General features: G+C 29.7%; 1 pseudogene; it reads right to left on the reverse strand.

Moving 5' to 3' along the window:
* Positions 1–1,138: 1,138 nt before the first annotated feature.
* Positions 1,139–16,556, reverse strand: LOC142321273 (fasciculation and elongation protein zeta-2-like; annotated as a pseudogene).
* Positions 16,557–21,945: the final 5,389 nt, after the last annotated feature.

Raw genomic sequence — 21,945 nt, forward strand, 5'->3', positions numbered from 1 at the left:
AAATGTTATAGGAGAATGTTAAAAATCAGACAGGTGGATAAAGTGACAAATAGATGAAGAAAGAAGCATTTGGAAAATATAGTTAAAAGAAGAGACAGACTTATAGGCCACATACTAAGGCATCCTGGAATAGTCGCTTTAATATTGGAAGGACAGGTAGAAGGGAAAAATTGTGTAGGCAGGCTACGTTTGGAATATGTAAAACAAATTGTTAGGAATGTAGGATGTAGAGGGTATACTGAAATGAAATGACTAGCACTAGATAGGGAATCTTGGAGAGCTGCATCAAACCAGTCAAATGACTGAAGACAAAAAAAAAAATGATACAAAATAACAAACACACAATAAAATTTTTACTAATAAGAAATTTTAACTAGCAATGAAATACACATATAAAAAAAAGAATGTGCATATACGCATTAGCTGTCTATAAAGTAAGAGCGAGTGTGTGTTTACATAACTCGTGTGTTTGTATCGACACATACAACTAGTTTTTTCGTGACACTCTTTTTATTTCAGTTGACTCCCCATCCTGAAGCCTGCATTAAGAAGCTTTGCTTCAATAGTAATTATTTTAGATTTAAAATAAATCTTTTAATCAGACAAACTGCGTGAAATGGACAAACATAAGTTTTACAATTGCATAAATAAATCAAAATCAAAAGAAAAAATTAGTTTCATGAATTTCTATTGAGTTTTAACCAATGTTTTTTAGTTGAATAATGAGCAAAGAATATAAACTTGATTACTACTATTAAATCATTATCATTATTGCCTCAAAACCAGTATTGTAGAGAGAAAATTCACTTTACAATTGTTACTGACATCAATAGAGGGAAAAATATCTGAGAATACAATAAATATTATTTCATTGAAAAAAACACTTAATATATAACCTGCAGCAGCATCAAATTTAAATAAAAACATTTTCAAATCTACAGATTTGAGTTTCTTCCTGTAAATTCTCAGGACATAAAATTAATGATAATTTTTACATAATATTACTGAGTAAGAGGTTACATAATATAATCACAAGCGTTACTTTTAAAAGTTTACAAAATGTTTGAATTAAGTATAAATATAATTAAATCAATATTAATTATAACAATTATTATTTTAATTTATAATAATATTTAAATTAATACTTACTTTTAATAAGGACTTGCAAAGCCTGGTTGTTCAATGGGCCACTATCCAAATGGTATGGAATTACAGTGGTGAGATACTGCAATGTAACCAAGTAAATCCATAAATTAAATTTAAAACAATAAAACATACATAAATTTTTTTATCTTATTTTATCAGTACATAAGACAAAAAAAGTCTCTGGCTTTACAATAGATCTATTTACTTAAGTTTATTGCATTTACTGAAAGTCACTGCACTGAAGTTGGCAATTAAAATAAAACTATAAATCTTTCTGGTATAAAAAAGGAACAAATTGACCTACCAAAAATGGTCTGATCTTAAATTTACTGGTCAGTCTGGTACAAGTGACTTTTAATCAATCAGACTTTAATGAATGTATATTTCCTTAGGTAAATGCAAAATAATCAGGGAAGTATCATGCTCATTATTAATAATCTATCAGAAAATTTTAGTCATGTTCTTGGTAAATATTTTTATTACGCAGCACGCATACATTGTATCCTGATAAAGAAGTGCTATTAAAATTAAACCTTATCAAACTTGGACACCATTTTAAAAAAGAACTGGTTCAATATTTTTACTTAAACAAAAACAAGTATATATTTAGATTACTGAAAGCAATTAGATAATGTTGATCTACCTGCACAAAAGTAAATTTAAAGTTAAATTTTCACAAGAAAAACCTACTTCATTTCTATAAATTTTGACTAGTTCGCTCTCATCCGTAATTAACATTGGAGGACAAACTTATCGTATACAAACAAATGACTTTTCCTGTTATCTTTGAAAATCTTGGTGCCTAAGACAGCAATCTCTAAACGGTCAATCACAAAATCTATACAAACATTTACAAATGTACGAATAAGTTAACTGAAATCAAATAGGGTAAAAATCATAAATGCAATCTAGGATTGATAATCTTCTGTTTTCAGTACAAAGAATTCTGAATGAAAATGCCAGAACTGACAGCTTCTGTACAAGTTCAATCAACAGCCTGTAGTACATCACAAGATTCTCCTTTAGTGTTTTGGACAGGATACTTCACCCACTACTTTATGATGATACACAATCAATTATCATTTTAAAATTAAATCATGTTTATTTTAACTGTGTTTATTAATTAAACTGCTCTTTGATATGCTTACATATGATAATGAGGCAGGCTAGATCTCGGCTCAGGAAATTAAGAGCAACCGAGTCGATGTTCCCCAAAGTACTTCTATTAATGTTGGGTGAAATACCACTAAAAGTTGTTTTAATCTGTAACTTCCAGTTATCTCAACACAAACGCACTTGCTAGAAATTTTAATTAACTCTGAGAAATAATAAGTGAAAATCACCATCTAAGGTTACTTAGAACTAGTACTGGGAATTCCTTCTACAGTACAGATGTAGTCATAGTCATCATTGGATGATACATTATTCTGTAGCGTGGTAAGTTCTATACTACTTGGCAAGTCACTATGAGTATTGTGATGTAAGGCCATTAATTTTTTGCAATGACTTAGTGAATGGTCAGTAATTAGTTAAGATAGATGCTCAACAAGTCCAACAGTTTAACCAAAGTCCATTCATATATAAATTCCTCTGTACTGTTACATTATATTTAAATTTTATTAAATAAACCATCTAGTACAGAATATTGAATCAAATCTTACCTTAATTTTATCTCAATATTCTGTACTTGATGGTTTAATAGAATAAATATATATATATAATCAGGGTTCACCCAAATTTTTAAAATGTGATTTTTCCTGACTCACTGACTATTTTCAGAATCTTCCCTGATTCTAAAAAAACCATGATATACATGAAGTTTAATATTTTTCCAAACAACACTCAAAATAGTTTATAACAGAAAAGTTTATTTCAAAAACCCGTTATGTGCAATGATACTTATATGGAATGTAATGGATTTTTGAAATAGACAATTCAATTGTGATTTTTCAACTTGGAAATTCAAAAACTGGTGATATTTTCCAATATCATCAATACAAAATTTCAATGTAATATGAAAAAATCTCTCTTAATAGAAGTATTGTAACTTTATTCACAAATATAATTGGGAATGGAGAATAAAAGTCCTAAAATATTTCTCTGTAAAAATGTTTAAATACTCATTCTCTAGCTGATTCTAGAATACTCAACTTGACTCAAAAACTTCAAGTACCTAATCATTGTGGAAATTGTTATACATATTTGAAATTTGCAGTCTTTCTTAAAAAAAATCCATTAAATCCAATCGATTTCATTTTAATGGGATCTGGCCAGAATAAGAACTACAATATTATTTTGACCTTCGTCTAATTTGAATAAAATTTGGTTGGATTTAATTTCTATGTTTAATACTGCCCCCTTCCTTAGCTTTATTTTTTACTTCCTTGTATAAAATAAAGGAAGTATTGTGATTGTGAAAAATTTTGGTTTTCAGATTTCAATGGAAATATCCATTTTGACCATAACTGTATCCATTTTACTAGTATCAGCATTACATCTGTACATATGTCTCGCATAACTCAAAAATGATTAGCCGTAGAATGTTGAAATTTTGGATTTAGAACTGTTGTAACATCTAGTTGTGCACCTCCCCTTTTGATTCAATCAACAGAACCAAATGTGTCCAAAAAGCCCAAAATCCAAAAACATTTAGATTCTGGACTTTTTATTAACTGCAGTAATAAGCCCTCATTGAGAGCTTTTCAATGATATATCATAAATGGTACTTATTTTCATTGGTTCCAGAGTTATACCCAAACAAAATTTTAATTAATGAAATATTTGGATCTTACAAAATTTTTTAATTTTTTTTTTTTTTTTTTTTAATTTAAATATATTGATTTATTAATAATTACGTATATTTATTAATAATTTAATAATTTATTAATTAATAAATACCTTTGATTGTAAAATAATTTATTCAATAATAACAATTAAAAAAAAATATATAAATAAATCAGAAGTCAGTGAAATGAAATTTTATATGCTTTTAAATATGTGTGTGTAATTTAATAGCCATTATTAATTTGTGTTTATGTTATAGATTTGGTGAAACATCTGATTATTTAATATTAACTGAAAATTATAATTTTTAAATTATTTAGTGGATTTTTAGTTTCATTTTATCTACATTAAAGTTAACTACAGAGTGACTGAAAAATAGATCCTCATAAGAATGACATATACACTGTGGCATATATGCCCAATCTTTAATAAATTGCAAAAAATTCTTATCTTTTAGTTCACTATTCCTCTGATACTGTTAGACAATATTCTCCCTAAGTCGAAGTTGATCACCATTTCATTTATTTGTTTTTTGTTGCCAATCGTTTAATCGCTATTTGATTTAATATAATTCTTCTGATCTTAATTTGTGTACACGTTCTGTAGTTTTTTTAATGTTCTCTCTCTTTATATTCATCATCCTCCTCTCTTCATCTTTTTATTCTTTCTTTGGTTTTAACATTTTCTTCCTCTTAATATTTATCATTTTCTCTTAATTTTTTTATTCTTCTTTTGTTCTTAACATTTTCTTCCTCCTCATATTCATCTTCTTGTCATTTTTTTTGAGAAATATTTCTTTGTGTATATTTCTTTTTCCTGTATGATTGTTTCTTTTTCATTTTTGACTATTCACCAAATAATCCAATAATGAAAACTGAATATTTTACACCATAAGGTCAAAATTAACATTTGACAGTATACAGGACGGACTTCACTAAATTGAATAGTTTAATTATTATTAACTTTTATTTATACGACACACCAGATATCTGAAATCACAATAGGAATCTGTTTTTTGTTAATCAGCAGCTCACAAAAATATAAATAATAAACTGATCTAGTAATACGAGTAATAAAGGGACTTTTACTCTACCCTAATATTTCATGTAAGATTGTTGAATTAATTGTATAATTATTTGATGTTAATAAAAAATAATATTTCAGCAATTGTGTAACTGGTCACTTTATTAAAGAATTGGAGGATCGTATCTTACTTTTAATGAAACAAGTTTAAATGAAGTGCAGCAAAAAATGTGTATATGTAATTTAATAGACGTACAAGGAATCATGCGGTGTCCACATCAGATTTTTTATTACTTGTTGACATGTTTCAGAACCACTCTACTTTTCTCAAATTGATAAGTATATTTTTTAAATATTAATGCATACAGTCTTTTAATTTTTCTTCCCAAATAAAATTTTTAAAGTTTTCCCTCCCATTTTACAAATTTCAATAGAATTCCCTGACTTATAGTGATTTTTCAAAACCTTCCCTGACTGAATCAAAATTCCCTCACTTTTAAGGCCTGGGAGAACCATGCATATATATTATTTAATTATATATATATATAATTCTATGATTGCATTCAAGAATTTTAAATACCCACTGAAGATGCAGGATCCTACGAAAATCAATTCATAAAATTAATATAAGTTTAACTTATCTATTTACTGTGTTGTTTGGTTTAAATTTAATGTAATATTAAATTTATTAGGATAGTGGTCAATACGGTAATGAATTATTTTAATTAAAAAACGGAATAAAAAATGTATATACATTTATACAGACATTCTTAACTACATTTACATTCTTAAACAACGAGAGCAACAATGTATCCTGATCTGGGCATCAGATATATTCCAATGAAATCTCTGAATTCTCAGATTTCAATTTATAATTCTCTGTAACTGTGAAATTTATATTCTCTGTAACCGTTTATTCTCTGTAACTTTCACAGCATAGGGAAAGTTAAGACCAGTCATTTTAAATGACAGGATGTTTTTCAAATTGAAAAGAAAGAGAGTAAGTTAACGTAATAACAGAAATTAAAAATAATAGTGTTACATATTGACTGGGAAGATTAATATTATTCCTCTTTACTGTTAAATTACATTAAATAAACCACTTAGTACAGAATATTGAGATAAGACATATCTTACCTTAATTAAAGTAAAATATATAATAAAATTAAAGTAAGATATGTCTTATCTCAATATTCTGTACTAGGTGTTTTAATATTATTTAAATATAATATTTATGTGTGCCGATGAGGAACAAGATTTACAGTTCCATTGTAATTGCGTTATGAAAAATTATATTAAAGTTATAGTGCACGAGGAATTAAAAATATATTCTTCAATGAAGAGGTTGCTAGAAGATTTTGATAAATTTTCTTAATACATTTCTGATCTCTGTTTTTATGAACGGGTATGGTTTTTATATCATATTGAATCATGTCATTTTTGCTATTATTTCTTGTGTTAATGAAAATGCCAAGATAAATTTTATCTATCCAACTTTAAGACGAATGGAAAATTTTTTTAATGAAAAATGATTAAGAGAATGCACGGTTATGCATTTATCACTTTTTTTTATACACTTGACAACTACTAAAGAATGCGGGGGCTATTAATGCCTAAGAAAAACGTTTAGAATTATAAATTATGCAGCCTACTCACTTTAGATTCAACAGGTGGTTTGTTTGCACCAGCTCTTCCCCGTTTCTTTTCAACATGATGTTGTCTTCGCCTACTTTGCACGGCTAATAGAAGTGAAATAAATGAATTCTTCAGTTCTTTCTCATATTCAAGTTCATCACGAAGAGCGAGTTCAGAAATTAAAGTTTCAGAATAGTCACATATAAGTAATTCCAGTTCAAGGTACAATTCGTTTAACTGGCATACATTCAATGTCTTCAGTTCTTGAAACATACAAAAAAATAATAGATATATCATTATTACAAATTATGTAAATATTTCAAATTAAAAAAAAAGAAAGAAAAACCATCCATATTAATATAAAAATTAAACTTCAGGGAGCAGGCTCAACCAGTTGGTGAATGTACAATTCCCATTCATGACAATACAGCACTGTCACGAAACTTACACGATTTTAACACTTAGTATCACCTCTACTTTTCATCCTAAAATTATGAATAAAACATGTCTGCAGATATTAATCACAGGCTTGGGAAATATAAAAAATAAAACTACATTAGTTTAGACTAAAAAACAATATATAATAAAAATTTGAATAATTTGGTAGCAGAGTGTGTAATGGAATTTTGTTAGATAATAGATTGTATGCGTATTCCTATGAAAAAACTAAAAACTGCTTTTCTTATAAATAGTAGTTTGTTGATTCTAACTGTTATATGGAAAAGAACTCAAAATTAATTTTTTACTTTTGGTCAAAAAAGAACTTTTTTTTTAAATACATTACCAGTTATAAGAGAAACAATATTGAAATTTTGTAAAAAAATATAAAAATAGATTGTTATAAATATAAATTATATAGTAATGAATGTAAATAAATATGATTGTTTTTTTTTTTTAATAAAATTTTAGGATGCTTGACAGCTAAACACAGATTGTGTAAACAAAGTAATGTTAAAATAAAAGACTAGATGCTGCCACATATGGATAATTACAACATTTAGACTAGTGATATTTAAAGGAGATCAATAGGACTAAAAGGATTATAAATTGAAAATATTCATTTCAATTGTGGTGATCAACATGATTGTAATCTTAGTGATTTGAACATTTATTTTGGGTTAGCTGGTTACAGTTCATTCTGCGCAAGGGTCTAGCATTTTTATTAAATGTAATTCATCTTACCATCCTGTTTGTAAAATAAATCTAAGTGCAAGGTCAAAGTCATGCAGGAAAAATATAAATAGAATAATATTTATTGTTAGAAAAATGTGGTAATAAAAGTTATAACCTGTCATATATGGGTTATATTAAAAGTCACTACATGAAATATTTGCACTATTAACACACAGTGTGGTATAAGATATGAGCGAACACAAATACAGCAACAAAATTATACCCCTTGACATTAAACAATGTTAAATTCATTAAAGGAATTTAAAATCACTCAAATTAAACATTATATAATATTAAATTATTCTTTCTTTTCAATAATGTGTAACTGCCATATTTTTTAACTTAAAATGCATTACAAAGAAAAACTTCTTAGAATTTATCAATTTTTCTAACTATTTAATTCACTATCATACAATACTGGAAATAGAAACAAAACTTTGGTCCAACTATTACTTTCCACCCTATTCTCTTTAATATGATAATCAGGAGTTGGGGGGGGGATAATAAGCCAAATTGTTTTGCTTTTTTCTTCATATATCATCTACAAGATATAATCAACCAGCTGAACTGATTTTTATGAAATTTTGTAAAATGACTTCTAAATAATGGTTATGCCACTGAATTTTGATTACAACTGGTCACAGCTGCGAGAAGAAACAGTCACCATGGATTCCATATCTCAAAATTTTAGTCCACATAGATATTTTTTTTTACATAATTCTTTACTAGCAAAATTATGTACGTTAATATTCTACTTAATTTTTTGTAAAGTATTACTCTGTCAAGGGCAAAACCCTATTTGCCAGAGATGCATAGTTAAGTAACTCCTTACCAGCTTTTTTATTTTTATTTCCTTCTTGGGAGGGGTTCTTCCAAGAATTATATAGATAATAATATTCATAGATAAATAATACATTTCAGTGCAATAAATATTTATTCTAGTGCAAAGTTTCCAAAAATTCTTTTGTCTCCCAATATAGTTTGATTACAATATGTATGCCCATTTAAATTTTTAAGCTAATAAATTAAACTGTCTACTACATGTATGATTAGTATAAAGAAGCAGAACATAAGGAGCACAAACTCTTTCAAAATGAATTTGACCTCATGTTTTTTACCGAGATTTCAAATTAAATACACAAATCTAAAAAATTGTAAAAAACTACTAAAGGAGAATTACCAAAGTTTATATATGCGGTCTGTTCAGAAAATAACCAAACATTTTCAATTACGCGCCAACAGGGACATTTAGTGACGTGCAGTTGGTATGTTCTGCATAATCTCCTCTGTAACCACATGTTCTTGCATGGATATCTTGTTTAATTTTCTTGCTATTGTTATTCAAGTACAACGTGTTTAAGTGTTAGTAGAGATTTTTGTAATGTGCAATTCTTTGGAGTAACAATACAACGTAAAATTTTGCACACATTTGAAAAAAACTTTCACAGAAACATTTCAACTTTTGAAAAAAGCTTATGAAGATGATGGTCTGAGTCATACACAATGTTATGAATGGTTTTCACAATTTAAAAGTGGTCATCAGTCAATTGAAGATGACCCTCAACCAGGAAGGCCTTTGACTTCAACTAATGACACCCACACACAGAAAATTAACGATCTACTATATCGACGATTAAATGTCAGAGTCAAAGAACTTGCAGAAGAGATTAGCATCTCTACTGGATCATGCCATAAAATTTTTTGCTGCGACTCGCGTGTTCATTTTTTCTTTCAAAATGTTATGGCATAATACATTTGAGATGCAGAATGAGAATGAAAAATTGAACAAAAATCGAGTTGCAGCAAAGTTTGTTCCTCTTTGATGACCTAACAGCAGTAAAAACATCGAGTGGACGTTTGTCAGCAACTTCTTGAACAAGCCAGTGATGATGAAACGTTCACATGCAAAGGTTCATAATGGGAGATGAAAGCTGAGTTTATAGCAACAAATCGAGCAAAAGTTCAATCATCACAATGGATTGGCAAAGGATCTCCACACCCCAAGAAAGCATGTCAGTCTCAATCCGATGTCAAAATGATGTTCTTTTTGAATTTTTGCCTCAAGGTGAAAAATGAACCATAAGTACTACCAAGACGTACAACAATGGTTACAAGAAAAAATCTGCAAAAAGAAACCAGAGTTGTGGTGAGACAACTCATGGTTCCTTCACTACAACAATGCACCCACACACTCAGCTTTGTCAATTCATCAGTTTTGTGACACAAATCAGATGACTGACCTCCCTCAGCCTCCCTACTCGCCAGACCTGGCTCTTTGAGATCTTTTCTTATTTCTGAAAGTAAAATCAGTTAACAAAAAGATGCCATTTTGAGATTATTGATGACGTTAAAGCAAATTTGTCATAGACCTTAAAGGCCATCCAGGACTGGTTTGCAAAATGGAAACACCGCTGGGAAATGTGCGTGAATAGGGGAAGGAGTATTTTGATGAGAAAAAGTACAAATAATCTGAAAAATTAATAATAAAGATTAAAAATAATTAAGTTTGGTGATTTTCTGATCAGACCTCGTATGTAGAGTTTATACAAACATGTATATGCTTTTATTTTATTTATTTACTATTATTTTTATAACAAAGATGGAGGCGCCTTCCTTGGCAAAATATTCTGGAGGTAAACTAGTCCTCTGTTCGGATCTCCAAATGGGGACTCTAAGCAAGGGGTCACCAGAAAATTAAAAAATAACATTCTATGAGTCGAAGCTTGGAATGTTAGAAGTTTAAAAAAGGTTTGTAGGTTAGAATATTTAAAGAGAGAAATGGATAGGTTAAATGTAGGTGTAGTAAGAATTAGCGAGGTTCAGTGGGAACAGGAAAATGACTTTTGGTCAGGTGATTTTAGAATAGCTAACTCAGCATCAAATAAAGGACAGGCAGGAATCGGTTTCGCAATGAACAAGAAGATAGGGGAGAGAGTGAAGTATTTCAAAAAGCTTAGTGATAGAATCATTGTAATAAGGATAAAATCAAAACCTAAGCTAACAATGATTGTTAACGTCTATATGCCTATAAGTGCCCATCATGATGATGATGAGGTAGTGTGTATACGAAGAAATTGACAAAGCAATTGAACTTATAAAAGGGGATGAAAATTTAATAATAGTTGGAGATTGTAATACAAGCATTGGAAAAGGCAAGGAAGGAAATACTGTGGGTAAATATGGGCTGGGCAAAAGGAATGAAAGAGGACCCAATTTATAGAGTTTTGTATGAAGTATAATTTGGTAATTGCCAACACCCAGTTTAAAAATCATATAGAAGTTATAAAATCATGTATCATATATACATGGAAAAATCCTGGTGATACTAGAAGATATCGGATAGATTATATCATGGTTTATCTAAGAATTAGGAATCAACTCCTCGACTGCCAAGCATATCCTGGAACAGACATCAATAGCGACCATAATTTAGAGATAATGAAATGTAGATTGGGGTTTAAAAAGCTGAAGAAAAAAAAGGTGTCAGATAAATCTGTGAATTTTGAGAAGCTTGAAGAACAGGAGGTAAAGAAGATTTTTGAGGAGGATATCACAAAAGGTCCGAGTAAAAATAATAAGGTAGAAAATATAGAAGAAAAATGGGAGAATGTTTAAAAGGAGATTCTTAAATCAGCAGACGTGAACTTAGGCGAAAAAACTGAACTGATAGAAAACCTTGGATATCAGAGGATATATTGCAGCTGACTGAAGAAAGCAAAAAATATAAGAATGCGCATGATGAAGAAGGTACAAGGAACTATCTATAATTAAGAAATACTATAAACAGGAAGTGCAAATTAGCAAAAGAAGAGTGGATTAAAGAAAAGTTCAAAAGGGGAAAGAAAATGATCATTAGTAAAAGTAGATGGAGCATACAAGAAAGTTAAGGAGAATTTTGTTACATAAATTAAAAATTGAATAATCTGTTAAATAAAGATGGTACACCAATTTATAATATGAAAGAAAAGTTTGATAGGTGGGTGAAATATATTGAAGAGTTATATGGAGGAAATGAATTAGAAACTCGTGTTATAGGATTCCTATTCCTCAAGAAGAGGAAGAGGATGAAAAGGGAGATACAATGCTGAGATCTGAATTTAGTAGAGCATTGAAAGATTTGAATGATAGAAAGGCTCCTGGGATAGATGGGATACCTGCAGAATAACTGCGCAGGACAGATGAGGAAGCAATAGATAGATTATACAAACTGGTGTTTAATATTTACAAAAAAGGAGAAGTTCTGTCAGACTTCAAAAAGAGTGTTATTGTCATGATACCAAAGAAAGCAGGAGCAACTAAATAAATGTGAAGACTACAGAACAATTAGCTTAACTATTCATGCATCAAAAAATCTTAACTAGAATTCTGTACAGAAGAATTGAGAGGAGAGTGGAAAAAGTGTTAGAAGACCAATTTGGTTTCAGGAAAAATATAGGGACAAGGAAAGGAATTTTTGTGCTCAGATTAATAGTAGACGAAAGATTAAAGCAAAACAAACCAAATAAATGGTATTTATAGACTCAGAAAGGGCATTTGATAAAGTAAACTGGAATAAAATGTTCAGCATTTTAAAAAAATTAGGTTTCAATTATAGAGATAGAAGAATAATTGCTAAGATTTATAGGAACCAAACTGCAACAATAATAATTAAAGAACATTATAAAGAAGCCATAATAAAAAAGGGAGTCTGACAAGGATATTCCCTATTCCCATTATTTTGAATCTTTACATAGAACTAGCAGTTAATAATGTTAAAAGAACAATTTAAATCTGGAGTAACAGTGCAAGGTAAAAAGATGAAGATGCTACGATTTGCTGATGATATAGTAATTCCAGCCGATAGTAAAAAAGATTTAGAAGAAACAATGAATGGCATGGATCCTTCATGGAATATAATAGCTACGTCCTACGAAATATAATATAATATTATAGCTGGTCCTACGAAAGAACTACCGCAAGAAAATAAACAAGAACAAAACAAAAGTAATTAAATGTAGTAGAACTAATGTAGAAGAATATAAAAATAGGAAGAGAAAAGATATGGAGATAGAAGAATTTTGTTATTTGGGAAGTAGAATTACTTATGATGGACCAAGCAGGAGCAATATAAAATGCAGAATAGCACAGGCAAAAATGAGCTTCCAGTCAGAAATATAATTTGCTTAATCAAAAATTAATTTAAGCATCAGGAAAACATTTTTGAAAGTATACGTTTGGAGCATAGTTTTATATGAAGTGAAACTTGGACGATTGGAGTATCTGAAAAGAAAAGTTTAGAAGCTTTTGAATGTAGTGCTATAGGAGACTGTTAACAATCAGATCGATGGATAAAGTGACAAAGAGGTGTTGCGGCAAATTGATGAACTAAAGAAGGCATTTAGAAAAATATAGTTAAAAGAATAGACAGACTTACAGGCCACATATTAAGGCATCCTGGAATAATCGCTTTGATATTGGAGGGACAAGTAGTTGGGAAAAATTATGCAGGCAGGCAACGTTTAGAATATGTAAAACAAATTATTAGGGATATAGGATATAGGAGATAAACTGAAATGAAAAGAATGGCACTAGATAGGGAATCTTGGAAAGCTGCATCCAACCAGTCAAATGACTGAAGACAAAAAAAAATTCTTTTTACTAAATACATTAAGTACTCTACTTTAACCACTGAAAAGTGGAATAATTTTTTTTCTTTTTAACTTAGTTCAGAGATTGAATTATGAAGTTTTTTACATTTTTCAATTTTTTATTGCCAGAGGCTAAACAGAAAAAGAAAAAAGCCAACATAGGCTGATACAGGTGTAGTAAAATGATATTTATTGTGTGGATTTTCCCACGCAGATTCAGATAGTTTTTTTTAATTTTGTTTTACAAAAAGTCATTCTCATAATTTTTTAAGCTTTAGTTGTGTTTATTCACTTTATGTTAAATACTGCATTCTACTGTTTAAATTTTTAATTATATTCTAGAAACCTAATATGAACTATAAACACACAATGTGTTATATAATTTAGACTTACTTTCTTGATATAATGGTGAATGTAAAACTTCCTTTGCCTTCCTATGAAGGGAATCATCTGGACATTCAGAATCTGGTGAGCATTCAGTCTATGTCGTTTCCTGAATAAATTAAAAAATAAATGTTAAAAAGCAGATAATAAAAAAAATCTATTAAAACAAAAAAATTGAAATGATCAGTAATGAATACAAAAATAATATTGTATTGTATTGTAAAAAAATACTGTATTGTTAACGTAGTCAAATAAAACCTTAACAAATAAAAACAATGTAATGTAGTATGCAAATTAATTCAAACTCAAGAAATTTTTTGTTTATTTCTATGTTGTGGCTACACTGCTTGACCACACCCAATCTTTAAGTTATCTGTGTAATGTGAGGTTATTGTTCTTTAGTTATTCAGCAATTTTCATGTTATAAATAGTTTTTCTGAAAGTTTATTCCATTTTTTATTACAAAATCATGTTTTCGTATTTTTTGTTCTGCGTCTTAAATGTACAACAATAATGAACATAACTCCAAGAAAGCATTCAAAAATAGTTTCTCTAATAGTTTCTAATCATACCAATATGACACAAAGACAAATAGTTTCTCTAATAGTATCTAATCATACCAATATGACACAAAGACAAATAGCTTCTGAGTATGGTATTAAACTAAGAACAGTAATTCCTATTTTAAAACAACTTAAAGAAACTGGTTCCTTTTCACTTCAAGCAAATGTGGCTGTTAAAGAAAAACTATTCCAACACAGGATCGGTTATTAGAGAAAAAAGTAAACTAGATCCAAAATTGTCTGATGTAGACTTAAATCAAGAATTAGCAGCCAGTGGAACAGATTTACATGGGACAACTGATAAATGCTGACTTCTTGCAGCTGGATTGATAACTTTTGGCCAGTCAAAAAGCAGCTTTAAACACCAGCAATATGCAAAAAAAAGACTTGTGGGCCAAAGCATATGCTAAATAAACCAAAGAAGACAGGAACTTTCTGATGAGTCATCATTTTTGATGCTCAGGGACAAAAGGTTCTATCTGTTAAAATATCACCGATTCATATTTAACAATCAGTTAAACATCCCCCCAAAAAAAATGTTTTGGGGTTGTTTCACATCTGAAGACCCTTGTTCATTACTTCCAGTAGATGGTATGCTGAAAAGTGATGGATATATCAAGATTCTTAAGGAAAGGGTTGTTCCACAACTTCAAGACAAATTTCCACAAGGCAACAGAGTGTTCCAACAAGATGTGTTGCCATGCCATATTGCCAGAAAGGTAGAAACTTTTTTTGAAGAACGAAACATTAAAGTGTTCCCATGACCAGGCAACACCCCAAAACTAAAATCAAATTGAAAATCTTTGGGCAACAGTCAAAAAACAATTTTCAAAAATGTACCACAAAGATTGAAGCAATAAAATCAGTATAGTTTCATGATGAAGAAATCAAAAAAATGTGTAGTGACTAGTTGAATCAATGTCACATTGTGATGTGATTAAAAATAAAGACTGACATATAATTACTAGATATTTACAAATTGTAAAGGTATGATTTTTTTTTCTAAATAAAGTTAGTTACCTTTTATTAAATAACATCAATGTTTGGATTAATTTGCATACTACTGTATTTATTGACTAGTAATAATTTATGAATCAGATATCTCACTTTCATATATGCACACCTTACTTATGTACAGAAGTCTGTTTTTTTGGATGAAGATTGTATAACAATATAAAATATTGAAAAATGAGGAAATTAAGCCAACAGCAAATGTAATAAAATATCACTGCAAGTGAATTTAATTACTATCACTCATTAGTGAGAATATACCCTGTATATTCGTTAATAACAATTTTAGTCATCAGTAGAGACCAGATTATATGCAACATAAGAACTTGAAATTTGCATGCATATATGCAAGAAAAATGTTTAAAATATGCATATCAAATATGAAAAAGTAATGGATTTCTGAAGGATGTAAACTTGATAAACTTGAAATAACCAAATCAAAAAATCCATTAGTAACATTAAATCTCATTATGTGTCTGAGTTAAAGTTTTTAATCAATCAGCATTTTAAACTAAATTATACCATGCATATGAAGGACTTTTGCTAGGTTGAACCATCTATTAAATTTTTTAAATGTCCAATTCATTAAAATATGCTTCTATTTAGATATTTTAATTTAAAAGATTAGATTTCTATAATTCAGTTCAGAATATTAATTTAATCAAGGTATTTTCTTTTTAATTTCTAACAACTGTTTTGGTCAATTTTCAAAGTGTACACAAACTAAGTTTCAAAAGATAACGTTTAGAATTTAAAGCGTGTTTAAACTGTTAAATCCACTCAGTTTTATTTAGATATTTATGATAATGTCATGAAAACATATCTCAACTGCTACTTTTGTTCATTTATCTAAAAAATAAACTAAAATAAATATACTCTTTTTAAAACAAAATAGATTATGCTTTTAACTTTTACGAGTGATGTAAAATTTTGCGTGAAACTAGGGAAAACTTTCACAGAAACATTTCAACTTTTGAAACAACCTTATGGAGATGATGCTCTGGGTTGTACACAATGTTAAGAATGGTTTTCATGATTTAAAAGTGTACGTCAGTCAATTGAAGTTGACCCTCAACCAGGAAGGCCATCAACTTCAACTGATCAATATCTGCGTTCAGAAAATAAATGATCTGGTGCATGCAAATCAATGACTGACTGTTAGAGAACTTGCAGAAGAGGTTAGCATCTTGATCAGATCAGGCCATGACATTCTGACTGAAAAAATGAATATGGATTGTCACAGCAAAGTTTATTCCTTGTTTGATGACTGAACAGCAGAAACAACAAGTGGCCGTTTGTCAGCAACGTCTTAAACAAACCAATGATGATGAAACATTCATGTAAAGGATCATAAACAGGAAATTAAAGCTGGGTTTATGGCTCAAGACAAAACTTCAATCATCACATTGGACTGATAAAGTATTTCCACGCCCCAAAAAAGCACATTAACCTCGATCCAATGTCAAAGTGATGGTTTTTTTTGGGGTTTTTTTTTTAATGAAATTGTTCATTTTGAATTCTTGCCTCAAGGTACAGTGAACTGTGAACTGTGTGTACCACCGAGGCATTTTACAAAAGTTACATGAAAAAATCTGCAAAAAGAGGGTAACCTTCACCACAAGAATGCGCCTGCACACTCAGCTTACGACCAAAAATCAGATGACTGTCCACCCTTAGCCTCCCTACTCGCCAAACCCGGCTCCTTACGATTTTTTCTTATTTCCAAAATTAAAATCAGTGACATAAGGACATCATTTCGAGACTATTGATGACATTAAAGCAAATTCAGTCACGGACTTTAAAGCCCATTTCAAATGAAGTTATCCAAGGCTGCTTTGCAAAGTGGAAACATACTGGGAAAATTGTGTGAATAAGGGAGGGGGGTACTTTGAAAGGGCACAAGACCCAATAATCTGTAAAATTAATAACAATGATTACAAAAATAAAGTTGTGTTATTTTCTGAACAGACCTCATATTTTTTCAATTCTTTACAATAATTATTGCTTAATATTTAATAATTACAGAAAAAAAATAAAAAGTATACCCTAATTTCCCTTCTGATATTGAAAACACTATTCACAAAAAATCAAGAATATTAGTAGGAATACTTAAGATTAATAACATATTTCAAAATTTCAGGTCATGCTTCATCTCTAACATCATTTCTTAGCAATCCTTTTTTTATTTTCATCAAAACGCTAAAAAACACTCATTCCTGCATTTCAGAAAGACATTCTTGTGCTCGGTTAACCACGATGTCTCTTGTGTCATTCTTCTGAAATCCTTCTTTTTAATTTTTATTAGGCATTTAATGTCTTTATATTTCTTTCTTTTCTACTTTAAAAAAATAACACTTTTTTAAATGCCAAACATTTTTAAGTTGTCATTAAATGTATGAGTAGGTAAACTGTTGGTAGTTGTTTGTTATTAATTTGCTGATGCCAATTTCTGAAAGTAAAGGCTTATAGATGAATTTAAAGAATATTTTTTTAACTTTTTAATGGAGATTTTCAGAAGTTGGTTCTACTTTTACAGAAGTTTATTTTATGAAAATTTTTTTTGTCTTTAGCCATTTGACTGGTTTGATGCAGCTCTCCAAAATTCCCTATTTAGTGCTATTCATTTCATTTCGGTATACCCCCTACATCCTACATCCTTAACAATGTATGAAAATGTAATCACTTAGTTTTATAAATAGATAATAAAAACCTTTATTAACAATGTGTCACAAAATCAGAAAATAAACTCTGTTGAAGTTTTATGCATCTCACGGAGAGAGGGGTTCATGCTTTGCTTACTTATTCTGAGAAGGCTATTGTTGCGTTTTCAACGCGTTTTGTATTCCCGCTCATAAACGATAAATGTGTTTGCCTTGCTCGACTATTCAGTCGAGTTGTGCTCCGGTTGCTGACTGTATAAAACGCGAACGTAAACAAACACGTAATTTCAACGATTGTAACTGCACGATACCAAATCGATTTTATAATAATCGATATTACCAAAAGCGCACTCCTTGCCTTATTTAGGTATGACATGGTATTCAGGCATGGCATTTTTCACACACGCTACAAATCATTCATCTCATCCTCTGCGGAATGAAATGCTTGAGTGCGGACCCGGAGGTAAAACAAACAAAAAAAAAAATCTTTTTTTTTTTTTTAATATTTTGACGTGGCTTGCTAGCGATAACAAGATGGCTGCATGTTGTGTGGAAACTTGTCTTTCTAAAATGATTTTAAATTCAGTCAGATTGAATGCTAACTGACTTACTTATAAATAAAGTATTATTTTAATAAAGCTGTAGTTTTACTATAACATTTAACGTATATTAAAGTATTACGGGCCGTATACTCGTCCGTTTGACTTTGATGAGATTCGGCGTCCAGGTTCATCGCTCGGCTCTACCCTGCGTATTTGTTTTTACATTAGACTGTTGTTATTGTGGGTGAGTACGTTACGTTAATTGTACATAATTGTTTTAATTAGTTATTAAATAAGTGATTTTATTGCATCATATAAAAGAATTGTAAAGAACAAATATGGCTGATGCAATACATTCGTAGTTTTGGTCTGCTTGGACAGTGATATTTTTATAGATATATTTTTTTTAAATTTTATTATTTTTCCTGGATTGTAATATGACTTGAGTTTTAAATTATTATTTTTTCGATTATTTAATTGTAATTAATGTAGTGAGATGGACCAAACGTAAATTTATTTTCTAGCCTAACACTATAAATTTAGTGCGAAGTGTGTATCGAGTAAAAGTTTTATTTATTTTATTCGGTTAATTATAAACTTCGTGTACATTAAGTGTTTGGTGTTTCCGCCGGTGTATTGAGAATTTTTCGTTTCGCTTTCGCTTTCGCGTTCTTTACGTCTCAGTATTATTAGTTGTCAAGTTCGTGTATTCATTATTTATTTTTATTTTGTTAAGCCCTGACAATTTTTTTACTTTTTTTACCGGTAATTGTTTTGGTTGATATCTCCTGACTGGATAAACTGACTGCTAAAAAATGTTCTATGATGATTTCTGAATATTGGCCATTTAATTCTGGTTATAAAGGATCAATGGAGCAGGGAGATATGGTCATCATGAGTTAAGTAACTTCTCTGGGAAAGTTATGACACTTTTATGGCTTTTTTTTTAAATTTCAAGTTTTTTAATACAAAAAAGTTTTGTATAGACTCATATAAATAAAATATTTATTATTTTATTCTTTCTTTAAGGACACCATGGATCCCTATCCAACACAATGTTAACATTGGTATATTCTAACCTCTTGAACCAAATAAGGTATATAACCTTTTCTTTCTTTTTCATTTTAAACGTTATGTTTTACAAATTCTGAACGTACAACTTTTCATTTGGTGTAAAAATAGAATTTTAATAATTAAAAAAAAAAGTAAGTCTTTTTTATGTTTCATTTTTTCCCTCAAAAAATATTTAAAATTTTTAAACACTATACATTCAGTTGAAAGAGCAAAGTGAGTTGTACATTCACAAAAAATTTCAAGTTTTTTTATAGTAGCTGAGAAAAGTGTACCTAAATACAAAAAAAATCAATTTTTTGGTCATGCGGTCTACGTGAAAGAAATATATGAAACTGTGGAATCGATATTAAAAGCGATAAAATACAAAGAGCATATTTGCAAGTTTGCAGTCGTTTGAAAGTTGTCGCGGCACAAAAAGTCATTATTAAGTAAAGAGCCGGCTATTTTGGCAGAACTTTATGGCCGGTGAAAAAAATGTAAAGCATTTATCGTTAATTATGAGCGGTAAAATCATACCGTAGCCTTTTCGCATAAAACTTGGACCGATGAAAAATTTTGTAAAGCCGCTAGACAAAATGGACGAGGATTTAATCGTTTAACAATAAGTTTTCCTAAATTGAGCGATTGTAAGTTCACGGAGAGTACATTTATCGGTCCCCAAATCAAAACTATGCTTAAGGATATAACTTTTCAGGATAAATTTAGGGAATGTGAATTAGCTGCATGGAAGTCCTTCAAATACATTGTTTAGGCATTTTTTTGGCAACAGAAAACATGAAAACTATGTTTTTATGGTTAATAAGCGGTTAAAAACCTACAAACATTTAGCATGTAGGATGTTATTAAAAATTCATTTCCTACACTCCCACGTAGACTTTTATCCTGAAAATTTGAGCTTTGTCAGTGATGAGAGCGTTTCCGGCAGGATATTCTGACTGTGGAGCATCATTACCAAGGAAGATGGGATCCTGAAATGACGGTTGACTATTGTTAGGTTTTATTTAGAGAAACCGATCAAACATCGTAAAAGCGAAAACATTTGTCAACGTATTTTAAAAATTCGGTTCCGATGATGTAAATGTTTAAAAACTGTATCGAATATATTTCAATTCATCTGTATTTCAATAAACAGAAATTTAGCCGATTTAAACAAATTATAAATGAATAAACACAAATAATAACTTTTTTGAAATATTGTTATCACACTGATTATGCATTAATCGGTAAATAAATATCTAAAAATGCGATGTATTACACAAAATTTTATTATTTTTGAATTCAGCACCCAAAATTTGTTAAAATCACCTTGTACAATTCTAGATATACATATTTTTTTTTTTTATGTTTTGCTGCGTTTTAAAAATTCTGTTAGACATTTACTGTACTTACTTTTGATTCAATCCGGATTTGAAACTACGGTTGATAGTCACTTTAACTAAAATTTTCTTTATCTTTCATAGTCATTTTCCACTTTCAATATTACATTTGAGAATCGGTAACCTTTTTTTTGTCACAGCTTCCGTGAGTTTGAAAGTACCTCCAGTACGGAACCTACAACTCAAAATCACTTGGCAAAAAGATTAGTAATGTACATAATATGAATAGTTAATTTTTTTTTTTTTTTTTTTTTTGTTTTGCGTAGGAGGAGGGAAAAGCTCTAGCAGCCACCGTCTGCGCCCGCAACAGACGGTAGTGTCGGGCTCGCACCGACTAAAAACCCTCCCCCTTTATGAAATAGGAACTGGACCTAACCATAAGGCACACGGTTGTGTGCCAAATACATTGAAAAAATTATATTCTATCGATGGGGAAACCTACTGGGACCCTATTAGGGATTGGGATCGCGGATGCGACTTAACTAAGTAATAATAAAATAATATCTACGTTGAACCTGAAAAAACATACACAACATATACAAAATTTTACATCTATTTTCATAAAACTTAATTTATACTACTTGTCTAAGTAATTCTAATGTAAAATTTACGTCGAACCTGAAACAGAACATACACAAAAGTACACATAAAAAATTCCTACAGGAAAGTTCCTATCGGTGGACCCTACTGGGACTTGGGAGCTACCGCGATTTTATATGAATATTATACTATCAACTTAAAAACTACACAACTTAATTGTAACATGCAAATTTATAATATTAAACAATAATAACAAAATGTAAAATTTATGATGAACCTGAAACAGAAACACATACACAAAAAATACACATAAAAAATTCCTACAGATAAGTTCCTATCAGGGAACCCTACTGGGACTTGGGACCTACCGCAATTTTATATGAATATTATACTATCAACTTAAAAAC

The sequence above is a fragment of the Lycorma delicatula genome, chromosome 3 (genome assembly GCF_047948215.1).
Source record: "Lycorma delicatula isolate Av1 chromosome 3, ASM4794821v1, whole genome shotgun sequence".
NCBI classification, from domain to species: domain Eukaryota; kingdom Metazoa; phylum Arthropoda; class Insecta; order Hemiptera; family Fulgoridae; genus Lycorma; species Lycorma delicatula.